Source organism: Vombatus ursinus, unplaced genomic scaffold (assembly GCF_900497805.2).
Source record: "Vombatus ursinus unplaced genomic scaffold, bare-nosed wombat genome assembly UNPS02014792.1, whole genome shotgun sequence".
Taxonomy (NCBI): Eukaryota; Metazoa; Chordata; class Mammalia; order Diprotodontia; family Vombatidae; genus Vombatus; species Vombatus ursinus.
Genome location: NW_020954570.1, coordinates 13,772,601 through 13,794,022, shown reverse-complemented (window position 1 = coordinate 13,794,022; position 21,422 = coordinate 13,772,601).

The window sequence follows — 21,422 nt, the reverse complement described above, 5'->3', positions numbered from 1 at the left end:
TTTCCCATTTTGACCCTTTGGTGAACCAGTTCAGCTGTACACTGTCTTCTTGAATCTCCAACTCCCTTATCATTTCACTCATTGTGATTACACCCAGCTAAGCCTCGCTCAGCCTTAGATCACATTCATCATTTGTTACCTTTGCTCCTTGTTCAGTTGTTCAGTAGTGTCTGACTCTTTGTGACTCCCTGTATAGAGTTTTCTTGGCAAAGATGCTGGAGTGGTTTGCCGTTTTCCTCTTCCTCATTTTACAGAAGAAGAAACTGAGGCAAACAAGGTCAAGTGCCTTGCCCAGGATTACACAGCTAGTGAGTGTCAGAGGTCAGATTTGAACTCTGACTCCAGGCCCAACTGAGCCATCTAGCTGCCTTTGTTCCTATATATATAATACTGAACAAAGGTGGAGAATATCATGCAACCGTTCTGATTGGGTCCACTAAAATTTTTTTACATAGCCTCTACTGGGCCCTCACTGTTGCTAGGCAATCCTACTACACCGTCCTTATGAACTCATTATCCTACTCACCACAGTGGCTCTTCCAAACCTTTTCATCCCTTCTCGGATGTCTCATGGCTTCCCTTAACATGCCCCGCCCTCCAGCTCTCTCAACTGAGATTCTTTCCACATATTTTGAGGCCATTTCCATGAGTTACTTCTTCCCACTTCCTTGTCTCCTTGTCTCCTGTCACTCAGGTGCCTTCTGCTACTATCTCCCCCACCCCTATCTCATATGATGAAGTGGCCTTACTCCTTGCTCCTTTTTCAAGCAATCACCTTGTATCCTGACTCCACCAACAGATTGCCCCCTCCATCATCCCCATTCATTTTTTTTTTCTTTTGGCTAGGCAGTGGGGTTAAGTGACTTGCCCAGGGTCCCACAGCTAGTAAGTGTTATGTGTCTGAGGCTGGATTTGAACTCAGGTTCTCCTGAATCTAGGGCTGGTGCTCTATCCACTGCACCACCTAGCTGCCCCTATCATCCCCCTTCTTTCACTTATTTTCCAACTTTTCTCTGTCTACTCGTTCATTCCCTACTACCTGTAAACATGCCCATGTCTCCCACATCCTGGGGGGAAAAATCCTTGATCCTTTAATGCCTCCCAACTGTCATCCTGTATCTTCTACTTTTTATGGCCGAATATTTTGAAAAGGCCATCTATAGTATAATCGTTATGACTAGGAATGTTTTTTTTTTTTCTGAGTCTTTACCTGGACTTGTGGGGTCACTATCCTCTTCAGAGTTTACCCCCTGGGCATTTCTCAAAACAAGTTATTTCTTTGTAGTATTTGGAATGTTCCTTTGCTTGATCATTATGGGGCCTATGATTGGGTCATGCTTTAAAACTGAATGATACAGGTAGGGCCTGTCTGGTCCTGAGTGTAGTGGGTCAGACTCACAGAGCTACTCTGGTGCTATGCTCTCCTGGGTGATTCCTCTTGTCACTGGGCTCCCCACATTCTCCTCACTATAGCCTCTACCTGAGTTTCTTCCCTCCTGTTACTGGAGTTAGGGGCTAACCCAATGCTAGGCTCAGGGCCACTGATCCCTAGCTGAGCTCTGGGGTGTCTAAGGCCACTCATTGCTAGTCAAAAACTGGGTGTGGGCCCTGTTGGTACTGATTGTCCCAAAGCCAGTTCCTTGTAGCCGTGTGTTCAGGGAAGGCTCAAACTGGGATAGCCTTAACTGTCATGAAACACAGGCATGGAATGCTAGAACTTCCAGGAGGTTCCAGGATCCCGTTCCTTTATGCAGTCCTCTGCACTTCTCTCCTGAACTGCTCCAGTCTGTCCCAGAATCTCTGTAGGATGCCAGGGGTCCCTCTGTGGATTCTTGGGTTGGGTAAGGGGAATCTAGAGGTGATTCTTTCTCTGAGTGGAACAGTGCATCTCTAAAACTTGATGGATTGTTTTTAAGGGGTTAGGGAGGAAGATCTGGGATCCTCTGTCTCTGAGTCTCTTACTCATCTCGTAGTTATCTTAGTACTCTGATAGGCGGTTGGTATAATCTTAGTGACTCACACATCAAGGATGGTTACGTGCTCTCGTCTCTAGGTTCATACATCTAGAGCTGGAACCTCAGAAACCGTCTACTCTGGAGTCTAAACCTCATTTTACAGATGATGAAACTGAGGCCCAGGAAAATTAAACTGGGCTACAGTTAGACCAGTACAGTGTATGTCAGTTATACTCTTTTAATGTGGGTTTGAACCCAGGTCTTCTGCCCTTTCCACTGTAGCACTTACTGTGTTTTGGTTTTGGTTTTGGTTTTGGTTTTTCATTAGTTTATTTTGATTTCTTAACAATGTCTTCCATAAACTTTTGCGTTTTAAATTTTTCTCTCCCTCCTTCCTCACTTCCCTCCCCAAGACAGCGTGCAATCTGATACAGGCTATACATATACATTCCTATTAAACATATTTTCACATTAGTGATGTTGTAAGAATTAGAACCAATAGGAGGAACCACCAGAAAGAGGAAACAACACAACAGGAGAAAAAAAAATAGCAAATAGTGTGCTTCAATCTACATTCAAACTCCATAGTTCTTTCTTTGGATGTGGATAGCATCTTCCATTATGAGGCCTTTGGAGATATCTTAGATCCTTGCTTTGTAGCACTTATTTTGAACTCCAAGACATCTGTTTTAGTTCTGTCTATTCCAGGGCAAAGACCATACCTCTTGGAGAGTGATTACTCAGTGCCAAGTGGGTGCTGAGGGATGTGCCAGAGTTGGTGAGAGGTCCTCTCAACGAGAATAGAAATATAAACTCTTTTGAGTTCTTCTGGCTTCCAGTTTTGAGAGAGATGTGAAATTCAAACCTATCTTCAGGTTGCTGAAAGGAGAGAAAGACTCAGAAGAATCTGACATGAGGGGAAGTGGTAGTCTTTATCATGTCTCTCTCTGCAGCTTGCTACACTAGAGACTTAGGGGGATTTTCTCTTGGGTGAGATCTGGGATTTTCTCTCTTGGTTGAGCTGAGCTATCTCATTCCCAAAAGGAGAGCTCATTTGTTCTGTATTATCTGGTATGGTATTGTCTCCTGTGTATACTTTCTCTGATTTCTGTTTCACTATTCACTTGGTTAAATTACTTTATTTGCTATTTGTTCTCTATGTTCGTTGTAGACCAGGTATTTGGTGGGAAGGGAGCAATGCCTTGATGTAGAGCTTGGCACATGCTTTCCCCATTAAGGAGCAAGGAATAGGAATTTACCTTGAACCTAAAAATTCTATCCTTTACACTAAAAATATTTAAGGGACCGGATGTAAATTCCAGCCTGGTACCTCCTCTCTCAGAGGAGAGCAGAATAGCCTGCCCCTGGCCTCAATCTCCTGCTTCACCTCCTGGCAGGGATCCATCTCCTTTGAAGTAGGATGGATGGGTGGAGGAGACAATAGAGATGTATATTCTTGCCTCTCTGAGCTGCATCTGGACAGAATCATGTGGACACATAACCTACGTGGGCAAAAATAACAACACCCACACTTCAAACCCTTATATAATCTTTCGCATAAAACTATATTATATAAACAAAAAAAAAGTCCTCCACCACGTTTGTTCACTGAATGTTCATCCAGCGATCTGAATGAGCCAGCACACAACTGTGAACCCGGAACAAAGCAAAAAGAGCCTTTTAGCAGTGAAAATACAAGTTAGAAAGTCCACACATTAAAGTTCAGTACTCTACTCACAAGAGCCCTCAGATTCTCAATAAGAACGCATTCCCACTTCAGACATTTTAAACATGCTTAGTTACCAGGTTTTCCAAGCCACAACACATCAGAAACAACAACTTAGAAGTAGAAGAATGAGAAGGGAAAGGAAAGGAACAAGAATTAAGTGCCTACTATGGACTAGGCACTGTACTAAGTTCTTATAAATATTTCATTTGATCCTCTCAATAACTCTGGAAAATAGGTACTATCCCCATTTTACAGTTGAGGAAACTGAAGCAGAAAAAGGTTAAGTGACTTACCCAGAATCTCTGAGGCCAGATTTAAACTCAGGTCTTCCTGATTTCTATCCACTGTATCACCTGGCTGTCTATAGGGACTATTTAATGAAAAATGATAAGGCTATTTCAGAGACAAAAATATTAATGATATTTATTAGTCAAAAAGCACTTATGAAGAGCCTACTATCTGCCAGGCACCATGCTAAACTCTAGGGATACTAAGGAAGAAAAAAGTTCTATTGTCATACAATCACAGAATTGCAAAATTTTAGACTTGGAAGGGACCACAGAATCAAGTCTGAGTTGATACTTAAAAAGTCATCCCTGCTCCAATATCCCTGCGTGATAACCTCTGTTGAAAGAGAACTTTGAGGGACAATCTGTTCCACTTTAGCATGGCTTATTAGGAAGTTGTTGTTTTCCTGACATCAAGTCTATATTTGCTTCTTTACAATTTCCATTCATTCCTTCATTTTTTTGTCCTCTGTGTCCAAGCAGGACAATGCTTCTTTTCAAGTACTTTATGACAGGGCTGTGTTTTATCTAAGCCTTCTCTTCTCTAGGCTAAATGCCCCCTATTCCTTCAGCCAGTCCTCATGTGACAATGGACTCAATGCCCGTTAACACTATGGTCACCCAACTCTGGGATTCTGCAGTTTTATCAAAGTCTCCTTTAAAGTATTATGCCCAGGCCTGAAAAATTGAACTACAGATGAGTTCTGAACTGGGTAGACCTTAGTAGGACTATTGAATTCTTATTCCTGGGTGCTCTGCCTCTCCTAGTGGGCCCCAGAAGGAATGAACTTTTTTGGCTGACACATTCCCTTGCTGTCACATTGAATTGTAGTTCAACAAAGCACTCATATCATTTCCAGACAAACCACTGTCCGATTAGTATGTCTGTCGTATCTTATATTTTTGAAATGGATGTATTTAGCCCGAAAGAAAGACTTTACATTTATCAATATTTAATATTATCTAATTACGTACAGTTCAATGATGTAGCTCAGACATGTCTAACTTGTGGCCAGCAACGCTCCCTCATGCAGCCAGAAACAGCTTAAAATGTAATTGGGAAATTTTAACAAGATAAAAAATACTGTAAATTTGTGGTTTTCTAAGTCAATATGGCACCTGAAGGGATCCATTTCTATTTGAGTTTGACACCACTGATCTAGCATATCATGATCTTTTTCAGATCTTGACTCTGTCATCAAGTGTGTTAGCTGTTCTATGGGCTTTGGGCTATGGGTTATCCGTAGATCTGGACTACCTATGACTTATTCAACTCATTGGTAAAAATGTTATAAAGCAGCTCAGGGTCAACAAAAGATCTCTGGGACAACCCACTGGAAACTTCCTGCCAAGTTGCCCCTGAACCGCTCTTTGTGTTAAGCCATTCAACCAGTTCAAAATGCATCTTTTTCACAAGAATAGTATGAGATACTTGATGAAATGCTTTGCTAAAATCTAGGTAAACTATATCTACAACATATTACTCATCTACCAGTCTAGTAACTTTCAAAAAAAAAGGAAGTAAGGTTAATGTGGTAGATCCTATTCTTGATGAGGCCATGCTGGCTCTTTGTAATCACTCCTCATAAATACACCTAGATATAGTAAATTTCCCCAGGAACCTAGCAAATATCGCCACCCTTTTCCCACATTGCAGAAGCTTCTTAGGGCTACAGCTTCTCTTCACTAATAGCTAAATCTGCTTAGAAGCAACAGAGTCAAGGCCACCATCGTAGTAACTGCCATCGTTATAGCCCTTTTATATTCTAACTAAATGTTGCCTCTGTGCAATTACAATAGTAATAGCAATAATAATATTATTATAACTAAAATTCATATAACACTTTTAAGGTTTGCAAAGTGCTTTATGTACATGACCTCATTTTATCCTCACAAAACCTACTATTATTATTTTACAGATGTAGAAACTGAAGTTCAGAGAGGGTAAGTAACTTGCCCAGGGTCACACACTTAAAGGACAGGATTTGAACTCGAGTCTTTTTAACTGCCTGACTTCACGTCCAGTGCTCTATGTACTGTGATACCTAGCTACCTCTAGATGTAGTTGCTACATCTAGTCTTTCTCAATTACAGTGCTAATTTAGACATTCTTTTAAAATCTACTGTATCATATCTATAATTGTTGAATTACCAAGTTGGTTGTTGTCCTTCATTCTTGAAGAGGACCAAAATGATGTCACTATGTTGAGATGAAGTGTGTCCAACCATGGCTGATCAGACCAAGATGAGCTCAGAAGGCTCTGTCACAGGTCAGGCACAAATAGTCCATATGAACATTTAGAGTGGAAATGTCTTTAAATTTCCTCAAATCATGTTTCTTTTGATCTGCTCCAATTCTGTTTTGCTCATAGAGCACAGCACCTTCTTCGATGTGGGCATGCCATGCTGGGATGTCCTGTGTTTCCCATGTTTCACAATCAGTTCCAAAGTTCTTTAGAGAGAATCTGAGAGTGTCCTTGTATTGTTTCTTCTGACCTCTATATGAGCACTTGCATTATGTGAATTCTTTGTAAAATAGTCTTTTAGGCAAACATACATATGGCATTTGAACAATGTGGCCAGTCCATCAGAGTTGCACTCTCTGCAGTAGAGTTTGAATGCTTGGCAGTTCAGTCCAAGAAAGGACCTCAGTGTCTGGTGCCTTATCTTGCTAGGTGATCTTCAGAATCTTTCTAAGACAATTCAAATGGAAGCAGTTTGATTTTCTGGCATGGCACTGGTACACCGTCCAGGTTTCACATTCATCCAACAATTAGGTCAGCACCATGGCTCCATAGACTCAGTTTGGTAGGCAGCCTAACACCTCTTCTCTTCCACACTTTGCTTCAGAGCCTCCCAAACACTGAGCTAGCTCTGGCAATGTCTAGGTCAACCTCATCATCTATGGATACATTCCTGGAAAGTGTACTTACATTAATGGATGCTTACATTTAAATATATTCAGATATTCGTTATTTATTTAGTTGAGGGATACTGATTTTTATCACGAAAAGAATTCCAAAAGTGTCTCAGTGATTTTAGGTGAACTAAAACATTTTGATGACATTTCTTATGAATTGTCATGGAAAGTGTAAGTGAATGGGTGAGCAGGTGAGACCATTTGATAATATCCTTATGGTTCAGTAAAGTCTAGAAATCCTGGAGCTTTGTGACAAGAGGGAGCATTAAGGCAGAGCACAGCACAAGAGCAGCTCCAGGGTCCCATGAAGAAGTAGCCTAGTCTGGGCCATTATACTCAGGATCAGGAAAGGCAGTCTCCTCAGTATAGATGCTAAAGTGGATGAGATTAATAAACAAAGGAGGATTCCAAACACCATAAGAAAATAAACTTGGCTTGAGAGACACCTATGGAGTAAACCCTGAGGATAACAACCACACAAGTCCAGATAAAACCTCAAGAAAAAAATGTCCTCATCACAAGGGCTGAAGGAGTACTTGGAGAAATGGAAAATGGAGAAAAGAATGGCGAAGCAAATTTAAAGCATGTTAGCAACTCTACTGACAAACCAAATGCCCTGAAAATTTGATCCAGGTGGAAAACAATGATTCAGTAACACAACAAAAAATGTTAAGATGAAACTAAAAGATGGGGAAAAAATCAGAAGAAAATGGAAAAATCTAAGAATTATTGAACTACCTGAAAAACCACGATGAGAAAAAAAGGTTTGCATATAATATTTCAAGAAATAAGTGAAACCTGCTCAGAATACTTAAAACCAGAGGGCAAAGTAAAAATAGCAAGAATGTAGGTCATCTCTGGAAAGAAACCTCCAAATGAAAACTTCCTGGAACATGATAGCCAAAATCCAGAGATTCCAGGTCAAAATGAAAATACTACAAGTAGCTAAAAAGAAGTTCAAGGAGAATCACAATAAAGATCATACAAGGCTGAGGTGTTGTCACTATTAAGAAGATGAGAACTCATGTTATTCTAAAAGACAAAGGATAAAAATGTACAATCCAGGACAACTTATCCTGTGAAACTAGGTATAATACCAGAGGGGGAGAAATGGATTTTCTTTATTTTTTAAAAATTTATTTTATTTTATTTTATTTATTTTATTTGCAACTTAAGAAATAAGACAAACATTTCCATAACAGTAGAATATGAAAAAAGATGATTACACATGAAACTGCAAATATATTATGTACAGCTTGCTATTCCACATTCTGATGAAAGAGTCATAACTGATTAGATATTTGGAAATCATAACGCAGGTGCTAAGAAAAACATAGAAGGTACATATGTACTAAATGTGATGGTACACTCTTATAAATCTTACTACTGGAGAGGCCAAGGTTAATGGATTGCAGGAGCTCAGGAGTTCTGAAGTGTATGTGAGAAGTAGAAAGGATGGATATTAATGTCCATTTTTCAGATGAGGCAACAAACTAATAGAGGTTCAAAATTTGCCTAGGTTATATGGCTAATAAGTTGCAAAGCTGGCACCAGGTTCTGGGTCTTCTGATTCCTATACAGTCATAGATTTAGAGCTGAAAGGGATTTCAGGAGACATTCAGTCCAGCTTGCTCATTTTACAAATGAAGAAATTGAGTCTCTAGAAAGTTAAGTGACTCGTCCAAGGTCAAGTTTTCATTTTAATTGTTGTTATCTTTTGCTTGTTTCATTGGGTGTGTGTTGTATGATATCAGTGGAAGATCTTTCTCCTTTCCCCCTCCCCACACCAATTACTTTTGAGCCAGTCATCTTTATGTTAGACACATCTACAATACATTTAGGTTAGGATGTAAGGCCAAAGTCTGGCTAGAGGAAATAGAACCAGTTCTCAGTAGCTAGTTGTACATGAAGCAGTGATATTTGGAGCCCATCAAACACAGTGGGCCCACAGGAAAAAGAGACAAAAACCAGAGACTTCAGCAGACAGCAAGGTCAATCATCACATCCAAAACTATAAATGGGCAGTGGAAATGTCATCCAGACTACAAAAGAGATAGGACCCGATAAGGCCAACCTACCTCATCACTTAATCTGAATCAAGAAAAGAAGAGTTGAACACAAACAGAGTTCAGTATAGAAATACCTTAAACTCAACAGTGAAACAGGTGGGGTCAGGGAGAAAAGAGAGGGCAGAATAGATGTTATAGTCACAAGTAAAATAGACTTCAACTTCAGATAATAGATCATAAGTGGAGATTACAAGAACCAATGATATCAGTGTGGGCTGGGTGAAGAGAGGAGAGAAAGGAGGGGAATCAGATCATTAAATTATGGATTACAGTGATTATTCCCATTCCATTCCTTGCCCTGCCCCCCTCCCCTGCCTTTTTATTCTTTATAAAGAGGATGATAGAGGTACCAGAAGAATAATTAGAAGAAGAATATTAGAGGAGGAAACATAATTAACAATCATAACCATGAAAATGAATCAGATGAATTAAGCCATAAACCCAAAAAGTAAAGTAATATGTACTTGAAAGCAGAATCCAACAATATCTGATTTACAGAAAACATATTTGAAGCATAAAGATTAACAGAGAGTAAAATGAGAGGCTGAAGCAGAATTTATTATACCTCAAGGGAATTTTAGAAATTGTTAGCAATCATGATCTCAGTGCAACTAAACATAGGTAGAAGAGATAATCAAGCAGAGTGCATAGAATAAATGAATGAATGAATGAAAAAGCATTTATCAAGCACCTACTGTGTGTAAAGTACTCCAATAAGCACTGAGAATACAAATAGATAAAATTGAGGCAGTCCTTGATTTAGGGACTCAGCGTTAATAGGGGAACACAACACATATAGGAGGTTTTAGGTTCAGTTCACATGGAAAAGTTGCATAGTCTTTGGGGTAGAGTGACAAAGCAGACAGCAATGAATTTTCTTTAATGTCATTTCCTCTAATAAAACTTATCTATTCCTGATATTGAACCATTTACAGTGTCAAGGGCTTTGGTCTCCACAACCTTCTTTTATGCTTCTTCAGGAGCTAGAGTTGCTCAGGAGGTAGGGCTTTAGCACCTTCAGAAGTAGTTTCCAGGTCTCATCTCTACAGAGAGTGGTTCTCTGGGGGAGACACGGGGACAGGCCAGACAGTGACCTGGAAGATGCTTGCTAGGGTTCTTGAGCTCAGAGCCCTGGACTATCTCCATCAGGGTCTGAGCGAAGGTGGTGGTCAAAGTGGAGATGGGGGTTTGACTCAATTGGAACACAATGTCTCTTGTCTCCCTCAGGGTTGCTTCTGCTTCACCCAGGCTAAGGTGCTTATTTTGTAGGAGGAGGCAATGAATTGGCAATTGTTGAAGACGGCATTATGATGTCGTTCACTCATTTTCAGTCATGTCTGACTCTGTGACCCCATTTGGGGCTTTGTTAGCAAAGATACTGGCGTGGTTTGCCATATCCATCTCCAGCTCATTTTATAGATGAGGAAACTGAGGCAAACAGGGTTAAGTGATTTGCCCAGGGTCACACAGCTAGTAAGTGTCTGAGGCCAGATTTGAACTCAAGAAGATGAATCTTCCTGACTTCAGGCCTGGCACTGCATCCACTGTGCCACCTAGCTCCTTCTGACATATATATATATATGTATATATGTATACATGTATACATGTGTGCATGTGTATGCATATGTATGTATATATGTGTATACATATGTGTGTGTATATACACACACATACATACATACACATATATGTGTGTCTATATAGAGGGAAAGAGTGAGAGGCTATAGATAGATAGATAGCCTCTTACTCTGCCATTTTACCTGTGGGGTGGGGGTGGGGGGTGGAGTTTAACACCAAAGCCTAGTTTTACAGATAGCTAGTAAATCTCTTTATCAAAGTTAGCAGTGAGCACTAAACAGTAAACATTACACAGATTTGAGTAGAAGAATGAATATATAAGAGCTCTTTGAACATAAATGAGCTCTTTGAGAAGAAGCAAAAACAAGGCAGAGAGTGGGGTGGAAGGAGTCTACTTTTAGCAGTCTCTAGGGTTGCAGGCAGTGAGGAATCAAGGAATATGTTGGTGTCCAGATTTCCCACACATCTTCAGTCTTGGAGAGATCTATTATCTTCCATTCAAAAGTCTGAGTTTGCCTTTCTGCCTTGCCTCTCAAACTCTTCCAGCAGTCTTTCTGATTTAGAAGTCTCTTCTCCACAGGTACACCATAACTCATGTTCAGAAGTCTTAGTCAATCATGAGTCACATCTCCCTTTGTAACTGTTCAGCTCTCAGCATCACAGGTCTTTAATTTAAGAAACTGCCCTGAAAATTAAAACCACCTCACACCTAACAGAGTGGCTAATATGACAAAAAAGGAAAATGTTGGATGTTGGAGGGTATGTGGGAAAACTGGGACACTAATGCACTGTTGGTGGAGTTGTGAACCAATCCAACCACTCCGGAGAGCAATTTGGAACTATGTCTAAAGGGTTATAAAACTGTGCATACCCTTTGATCCTCCAATACCACTGCTAGGTCTCGATCCCAAAGACATCCAAAAAAAGGGAAAAGAACTTATGTGTACAAAAATGTTTATAGTAGCTCTTTTTGTGGTAGCTAAGAATTGGAAATCAAAAGACTGCCCATCAATTGGGGAATGGCTAAACAAGATGTGGTATATGATTGTAATGGAATATTATTGTGCTATAAGAAATTACAAGCAGGATGATTTCAGAAAAACCTGGAAAGACTTACAAGAACTGAAGCATAGTGAAGTGAACAGAATCAGGAGAATGTTGTATACAGTAGCAGCAATATTATTTGATGAAGAATTGTGAATGGCTTATTCTCAGCAATACAATGATCCCAGGCAATCCCAAAGGACTAATGATGAAGCATACTATCTGCCTCCAGAGAAAGAACTGCTATTGATTGGATACAGACTGAAGCATGCTATTTTTCACTTTCTTTCTCTCATTTTTTTTACTTTTATTTGGGTCTTCTTGTGCAAAATGACTACTATGAAAATGTTTTACATAATTGGACACGTATAACTTACATCTGATTGTTTACTATCTCAGGGAAGGGGGGGAGGAGGGAAGGAATGAGGGATAGAATTTGGAACTAAAACCTTTAAATAAAAATGTTAAAAAAAAAAGAAAAGAAAAGAGACTGTCCTTGGCTTGGGGTAGGATTAGGGTTATACCTCTCCTGAAGCCCTCACATGTTATGCTTTGTACCTGTCTAAGGCTTTCTAGAAGTCCCTTATACAGGCTGCCTGGGGACTATGTCCCTGCCTCTATGGACATTTACTGAATCTACTATTTATCTCAGGCTTTTACAAGAGCCTTAAGGTATGCACACAGAGCTTGGTTTCATCTCCCTGAGAACTAACAACAGACCTATGAGAGGCTGACTCCATCCCCTAATGTGGCCCCAGTAGGCCAGGGATGACATCCTATTGGCCTCAGTTCATGTTGACTAGAGATTAAACTGACTTCAGGCAATTCTGATACATCCTCAATCAGAGCACTGGCAATTTTCTGGATGCCTTTTTGTGAAGTCCTGGACTAGATAGGGGAATTCTGCAAGCAAACTTGCTGTCCAGGCCTCCCTTCTTAATAGAAAATATTAACATGATAACTACTGCAGAGTAAGTGGGATCCCATATTTTGCAGGATGTGATATGTTAGTGTGTCCAGCCATCAGTTGAGCCAGCCCTCTTTCTGACGTCCTTAACCAACTATGATGCTCAAAGTCTCCTAGGCAGAGATCTTAAAGAAGCAAGATCCTCTTGGTCAATTATAGTATCCAAAGGTCCAAGGTACAGATCTTGAAAGTGTTAAAGGAATTTTTGATTTCCTTTTATTATTCAGAACTCAGAGGAAGATTCTCAACTCTCTCTGACTCCTTGGCAACAGGTAAATCCTTCTCCTCAATCAGTCTATTTGTGAATCTTCTAACTGTAGTTTAATCTGTAACCTGATTTAGTTTGCCTCTAGAATTTGTTTGATGAGGTCTGTTTCCTCACTCTGTTTAACTAAGTTTGTTCAACTTTTATGACATTGAAGGAAGTATGGGATTATGTATCTATATTCTCCAACTTCTCTGGCCTAAGAAGAATGTATAAGATTGCAATATATAAAATAATTATTTCTCTGTTACTCTGATGTAATGTTCTTCATGAAGGTTCAGGTTTTCTCTGAGGCCTGAACCTATGCCTGAGCATAATAATAAAACCTAGGTTTTCACCTCCATAATTTCTGCATTGTGGTAAATATGTATGTGGCAGCAGTTACCCAGCACATGAACTCAGAGGGGAGATATTTCTCCCATAACAAAGGGAAGGATAAAAACTACTGTATCCCCTACCCCTCCCACACATACTGAGCCACGTCTCCTGAAGGATAAAGGCACAAAAACCAAGCTATCATGAACAATATCATTGTAAATAATGAAGTGCCCTATAAGTGCTTTGGGCTTTTAATGACACAGGACTGAGAAATATGCCTCTGGAAAAATTAGGGAGAAGCATAAATTGAGGAGCAATGACATTTCAGGAACCAGTCACTGTGGGTGTATATTCTTGAGGTGATGGATGAAGTAAAATAAACTAGTAATGCATGACTCTGTGTGCCTTGGTTTTACTTCTGTATTTATTGCTGTATTGAAAGGAAGCAAAACATTTTCCCTTGCAGAAAATAATTCAGAAGTAGAAGACACTGCTCATCTCCATTCATTTTAGCAAAGGCTGAGTTCATTGGTAGGCTGTATAATACCCTCACAGCAACAGTACATTTCCTTGAGATCACACTTGCCTGGTAATAGAGTCAAGCATTAGATCTATGATGTTAAGTCTTGCTCTGGCCTAGGCCTTAAATTTAAGGTAAAAAATCATGACAAATACCTATAAATCATCTTTTAATTGATTTGCTTGGATAAAGATTTTGCCTTTATTGTCCTTCTCATGTCAAGTCCTCACATGCTCATTTAATTTGATGTCCACCAGTGAGTGGAATCCGACAATGTTGTCAGTTTATTCCATTTTTATACAACTCTAATTGTTTTTTCCTTATGTAGCACAAAGGTTAACCATGAACTGCTTGACTGAGGTTACAGAGACTGACAACCTTTGCCAGTCTCTGTCCTTGACCTTCCCTTAAGGTTTATCCTAGGTTTGTCGACTGTCTTCTCCATAGGACAATTAGGTTCCACATTGTTTCAATTCCCATCCCACTTCAGATTTTGAAGAGTAATTCCATTTTTGGCCCTATTTTAGGGGTTCTAAACCGGAGACTTATGAACTTTTCAAAAATATAATTATTTTCATAATTCTATTTTCCAACACAATTGATTTCCTTTGTAATCCTATGTATTTTATTTTATAAATTTAAACACATTATTCTTAGAATAAGAATCACCAGTCTGCCAAAAGGGTCCATCACACACACAAAAAAGTTAAGAACCACTGTGTCTATTCTAAGGAATCCTCCCTAGCAAGAGGAATGAATATCAAAATGGCACTCAGAGTTGAGATTTGCGTGAACCACTCACTGAAAGGTTAAGTGATTTGCCTAGAGTCAAATAACCACGTCAGAGAACCCAGATCTTCCTAATGTCAAATGCATTTATTATGCCACACTAATACCTTTCACTTTAAAACAAATAATCAGTTAAGTGCGGAAAGGGTAGAGCCTCTTTTGTCCTTTTAAATGTATGTCCAGATGAATGTTTATTTCCTGTGATGCTAAATTCCCAGAAGTCAGAGATCTACGCTTAATATATTTAAGTAAACAATATCCACTTCTCTAACAAGGTGCTCTTTGGTGATAATTATGATGAAGATGATGATGTGACAAGGTTTCATGGAGAAGAAAACAGAAACGTAGCTTAGCAACCAGAAGTTCCAGACAGGAAAATTCTTAATTCTACAATGAGAAAATAATAAGCACGAAAGGCAAGAAAGCATGTGCCTAAAAAACTAAGGATCCTGAAGTGCCATTCTTGGTGAGTGAAGCCCAGGAAGAAATCTGGTGCTTATTGTTCCCTTGGATTTTTCATGAAAATTGGGTCACATTTTTATATGCATGAAATGAATGGAGTAGCTTGGCCTTATTAATTTCTTTGCTTCTGCCACCTGAAAGATCTCTGTGTATTTGACTTTGTTGATCAATATGAATCATAAAAATCACTAAAACAAGTATCTTGGCCATGTTGAGACTTATTTTACCCATGACATATAACTGTGAGCTTGGACTTAAAATGATGGATTACTTCTAGTACTGTACAATAGTTTTAAAACCTGATTTTAGTAAGATTAAATCTCTGTGTTTTATGAAAAAGTTTAATCTAAAATATTTTTAATCTCAAATTTTAAATTTTCCTTGGTAAAAAATATTCAGTAATTAAGAATTTCCCCCTCTTTCAAATTTTTTAGCCAGGGCTGTTCCCCGCCCCCATCCCAATTAAAACTCTTTTGTTTTAAAGATGAAACCAAAACCAAACTCTACCTAAGCTTATAGAATCAAAAAAGATAAGAATATTTTATGTTTGTTATATTAACCTGAGATGTTGGAGTAAAACAATAAGAACAAGAAGCAAAAAAAAGAAAGAATAAAGAAGCCAGAAATATTTTAATGCGGTGGAAAGAGTAAGAGACTATACTGGTATAGAAAAATAAGGGGATGCAAATATAACACTAAGGAAATGCCTGACAGAAGTCAGATTAAAAAGAAGAACAAAGTTTACATTTAGCTGATAAATCTAAGTAGAAAACTAAACTACATGTTTAGAAATTGTAGTTTCATGAAGATAGATCTTATGGCAAATAGGCTTAATACTAGGTGTTCAGACTGGGTTTTAGGTGGTTATTAAGAAACAATGATTGAATTGTTGAAAACTCACTAAGGCCTCAAAATCTAGTCTCATGATTTATATATATTAGCTCAATGGCCAGTTGAAATTCATCTGAAAATAGCTAACTCTTGGCATAATGTTGTCTATAACATATATTACAACAAGACTGCATATTTTTGCTTAACAGGAATGTGTATGTAGAGCTTATGTTAGATTGTACCGTCAGGGGAAGGGAGTGGGAGGGGGAAGAAATGGGGGGAGGAGAAAGTTTAAAACTCAAAATCTTATGGAAGTGAATGCTGAAAACCAAAAATAAATAAATTTTAAAAAAGACAGCATATTTTGTGTTGGAAAGTCCATCACTATGCTTCTCATCATGTCTGTGTATGAATGAATTAGAGTATCCCTGAGTACGAGTGGGTTAGCAATTACTCCAGCAGGATGAAGGTCGAGGAACACAGAATGTCTTCCTTTTACACAAGGAAAGTAGCTCTGAGAATGTTTTTTGTTTGCTTATGTTTATACATCTGGAAGGGGTACAAGACCTAGATGAATAATGACTCAGTCAAAGAGCGATTTGTTCAAGTGCTCTTCAGAATGCTCTCATCTGCTGCTAAAGTCAGCTATACAACTTAGGATCTTTTAGTGCCCTGTTCCATAGTTAGAAGTGCAACTTCTGCAGCACTTAGATGATTCTTCAATGTAGCCAGGAAAATGCTCACTATTCTATAGGATGTGAGAGTGATAGAGAAAGGTTACTTCATTCTCTATACCAGTAGTTTTCAAACTTTTGGGTTCCAGGACTTCTTTATACTTCTGAAAAATTATTGTGACCCTCTTGCCCCCAAGAGCTTTTTTGTATGTTAATTAAATTTATTGATATTTATCATATTAGAAATTAAAATATCTTAGTATTATTATGAAAAGTTTTGACCTCAAGGAATCCCTGAAAGGGTTTCAGAGACCTCAAGGATCCCCAGGGGTACCTGGACCACAATTTGAGAACCACTTCTCTACACTCATGAAGGTGAATATTTATCTTTCTTTCCTGTACAAAGAAAGAGATAAGTTGACTAAAAACTTTTCCCCTTGAAGAATATTTATCTTCAGATAAAATTTTGGCTTGCCAGGGTCTAAGTAATAATGATGATGAGGAGGAAGAGGATAATACTTCAGAACTTCTAAAGATGAATGATTTAATTGGTATGGATATTTCCTCTACTAAGTGCAAATACCACCACCACAACTCTTTCCACTTCCAAACACACACAGGCACACATACACATACAAAGGCACACACATCCTGGCAAAGTCTCAGTAGTTCATTGTATGAGTTACTGTTGACAAAAATAACCTTCACCTTGTGGATTAACCTTCTGGCAAATTAATTTTTCCAGCACTCCAGCTTGTCAAGCAATCAATCAACAAGCATTTATTAAGCACTTACAATGTGTTAGAGACCCTCTAAAAGCAAATAAAAAAGTTTTTACCCTGAAGGAATTTACATTCTACTTGGGGATACAACATGTTCATAAATGAGTAAAATACAACATAATTTCAGGATAGAAAGAAAATTTAAAAAATGGGGGCAGAGGGGAATCAAAAATGGTTTTATAGAGAAGATGGTATCTGATCCACCTCAAAGAAAGGTAAGGATTCTAAAAAGACAGAGTTGAGGAATGAGTACATTCTATTCAAAGGACACAGCTGCAATGACTATCATTGGTCTTTTTGGGTCAGGTAGTATCTTTAGAGTTTACTGTTTGCTGTCATAACCTTTTAGAACCCAAAGCCCCTTTTATGGCATAATGAAGTATTGGTAAAAGAGGACTTTAGAGAATTAATAATGGCACTTGCAAGCACTTTCAAACTTTTCATTATTTCACAAAGCATCTGGGTTTAGTCAGCTACTCAGATGTCTAAGTATGTTCACCATTATAGAAACATGTAGATTATATGTCTTTTCTTAAAAATAAAAGTAATCATTTTGAAATCCCACTTTAATAAAATAGATACTGGATTTATAAGAACAGTAAATTGAAAATACAAAGGGAACTTTCTAAAGGAAATTTTAGAGAAAGTTACTCATGCTTTTACCAGATTCCAACTGTAAACTGGAATCAAGTCTGCTCTCATCTGTGCATTAAAGAGAGGATGTCTTCTGTGTCAGAAGGGAAAAAGATTGTCCTCAAAACTTCTTTAATATGATCTCCTTGTTAAAAATATATGTCAGATATAGACAGAAAATTGCTTAAATAGATGTCTGTGTGGAGCAACCAACATTCTTGTGCATGCCTCTCAACAGCTGCATGTGGAAATGATGTAACAAGTAATTAGGTAACATCATTCCACCAACTGGAGAATTGGACTGGGGATTATTGTTCTTTTGTGTTCTGTTTTCCACAAAGAATGAGAGTAAAATTTGTATTCGGAGAGTTCACCCACCATTTGCTTAAAGCAATGTCTTCCATTTTTGCCAGCACAAGGCAACTTCCACCTCCTGCTGTCTGCCCATTCTTCCGCTGGGGACATGAAGAACCTCTTGTGCAAAGAAGAGCAATCTACCCTTTGACATGAGGCCTTCTATCTCCCGCTGCAGTGTTTTCCTGCCCACTCCTCCCATCTGACCATCTGACTGTGTGCCTTCCATCTCATACTGCACTTGCCTCTAGCCTGATCTCCGACCTCTGTTGGGAAGAAGAATGGGACTCTTCACTCAATTATGAACATTCTCACACCTGGTCATACCCTCCACATGCCAGTGATCCTATAGATCATCATCCAAACACCATTTCCCTCCCCTGCTACCATAATTCTTTATTCCTAGCCTCTCAACCTTCCCATCCAAAAGTTCCTATTAAACACCACCCAGACCTTCCACTGTACTCTAAGGAGTGTTTGTTCCATGGGCAGCAAACTTCCCTTCGTCTTAAACCTTTTCTCATCCTACTCTTTCCATATGCTAGCTCTTAATGAAAGCTGCCTTCCCCCTGATGACATCACCTTTCTGGCCACTCTTTCCAGTACTGGCTGCACTTTCCCTCATTTTCCTTGGCTCACTGGCCAAGAGAGAAGAGTAATACTTACTGCTCCTAATCACCACTTCCAGGTTCTCTTCCTACTTCCATCACTCAGTAACTTTGAGGCTCTTTGAGGTTCATGCTACTTACTTTGAGGTTCATGCTGTTCATATCTACCACCCAGTCAAAATCCTGGTAATTATCTACAGACCCCCAAGTTACTCCCCTTCCATCCTCAATGAGTTTGGTATCTGGCTCACAATTTTTCTCTCCTCCTTAATTCCTGCCTTCATATCAGAGAATTTCAACATGCATATTGTTTCTCCCTCAAATCCTCTAACCACTCAGTTCCTGAAACTACTCATTTCCCATGAGCTACTCCACCCCACCTTAGACATACACAAAGATGGTCATACCATCAATCTTGCTATTATTCATAAATGTGCTACCTATATGTTCAAGAATTCTGAAATCCCCTAATTGACCAAAATCTATTGGCTTTCCTCCTCTTTCTCTCCCTTCCTTTACTAAACTCTACTCTTCATCTGTACTGTGACCTCCAGTCCCTTGAGCCCTCAATTATCTCCAAGGCCATCTCTCCTGAACTAATCACTCTCTCCTCTCCATCTTCTCCCCTTGGTGAACCAATTCAACTCTACACGGTCCTCTCTTAAATTTCTAGTCCCATTATCATATCACCAATTAGGCCCAGAGAAACCCCAATCTTGGGTCACTTCTACCATTTATCACCTTCAATCTTACACACATGCAGCTGAATGAAAGTGGAGAAAACCCACTCAATCATTCTGACTGGGTCCACTACAGATTTATGTTACATAACCTCAATTGGGCCCTCAATCCTACTATACATCCCTTATTAACCCACTATCCTACTTTCCACAGTAGTTTTTCTACAACTTTTCATCCTTCCTCAAACATTCCACGACTTCTTTTCCCTTCATTCTCTCAGCTGAGAAACTTGCCTCATATTTTAGGGAAAAAATTGAGGCCATTTGCCCTGAACTCCTACTTCTTTCCTCTTCCTCAGTTCCTATCACTCAGGTGCCTTCTGCCACTTTCTTCTCCTTCACCCCTGTCTCACATAATGAGGTAGCCTTACTCCCTGCCAAGGTTAACCCCTCTAACTGCTGAAGGGATCCAATTATATCCTACCTCTTCCAATAGATTGCCCTCTCTGTCATCCTTACTTTATTTTAAATTATTTACACTTATTTTAAATCATTCCCTGTTTCCTGTCTCATTCCTTACTGCCTACAAACATGCCCATGTCTCTAAATCCTGAAAAAAACCCCTCATTTGATCCATCCATCACCATGAACTCTCATTCTAGATCTGTTCTACCCTTAATAGCTGAACTCCTTGAAAAGGCAGAGTACAACAGTTGCTTCCACTTTCTCTATTCTTAACCTCTTATGATCTGGCTTCCCACACATTCCATTGAAACTTCTCTCTTCAAAGTTACTAGTGATCTCTTAGTTGCCAAATCCAATGGCATTTTCTCAATCCTCATTCTTCTTGACTTCTCTGCAGCCTTTGACATTATTGAGTACTCTCTATTCCTTGATCCTCTCTTCTTTCTAGGTTTTTGGGATACCACTCTCTCCTATTTCTCCTCCTATCTAACCATTCTTTTTCTGCCTCCTTTGCTGGATCCTCTTCTAGATCGATTCTATTCTGGGCCTTCATCTCCCTTCACTGGGTGATCTCATCAGCTCCCACACCATCTCTACGCTGATGATTCTCAAATCTGTCTGTCCTGCCCCAATAGCTCTGCTGACCTCTAATCTCTCATCTCCAGTTGCCTTTCAGGTATCTTGAACTGAATGGTCTACTGACATCTTAAACTCAATATGTCCAAATCATTCCCTCCCTTCCCCCTCCATTCTCCCTATTACTATAAAGAGCAATACCACCCTCCCAGTCCCTTGAAACTTAGGAGTCATCTTGGCTCCTTACTATCTTTCAGCTCCTCACTTACATCTAATCTGTGGCTAAGGCCTATTGATTTCATCTTTGCAACATCTCTTGCAACACTTCTTCTCCTCTCTGACACTGCCACCACCCCATTTCAAGTCCTCATCACTTCACATTTAGACTATTGTAAGAACCTGCTACTGGGTCTGGTTGCTTCAAATCTCTCTCCCCATTACAATCCATCCTCAATTTAGGCACTAAAGTGATTTTCCTAAGCATAGGTCCCATTATCTCTGCCCTCCCCCCCTTCTCCATACTTATGCAATAAATGTCAGTGACTCCCTTTTGCCTGTCTGGCTTCATAGCCCTTCAAAACCTAGCCTTTTCTACCTTTCCAGTCTTCTTATACCTTATTCCCCATCATGTACTTTTCTGAACATTTTCTCTGCTGTCCTCCATGCCTGCTCCCTCCTCATCTCTGCCTATTGACTTGTCTAGCTTCCTTTCAGTCCCAACTAAAATCCCATATTTTACTGGAAACCTTCCTCAAACCCTCTTATTTCTAGTGCCTTCCCTTTGTTAATTAATTCCTATTTATCCTGTATATAGCTTGCCTGTATATAGATATATGTGTGTGCATATACATATATATGTGTGTGTGTATATATATATATATATATATATATATACACACACATTTATTTGTTTGTA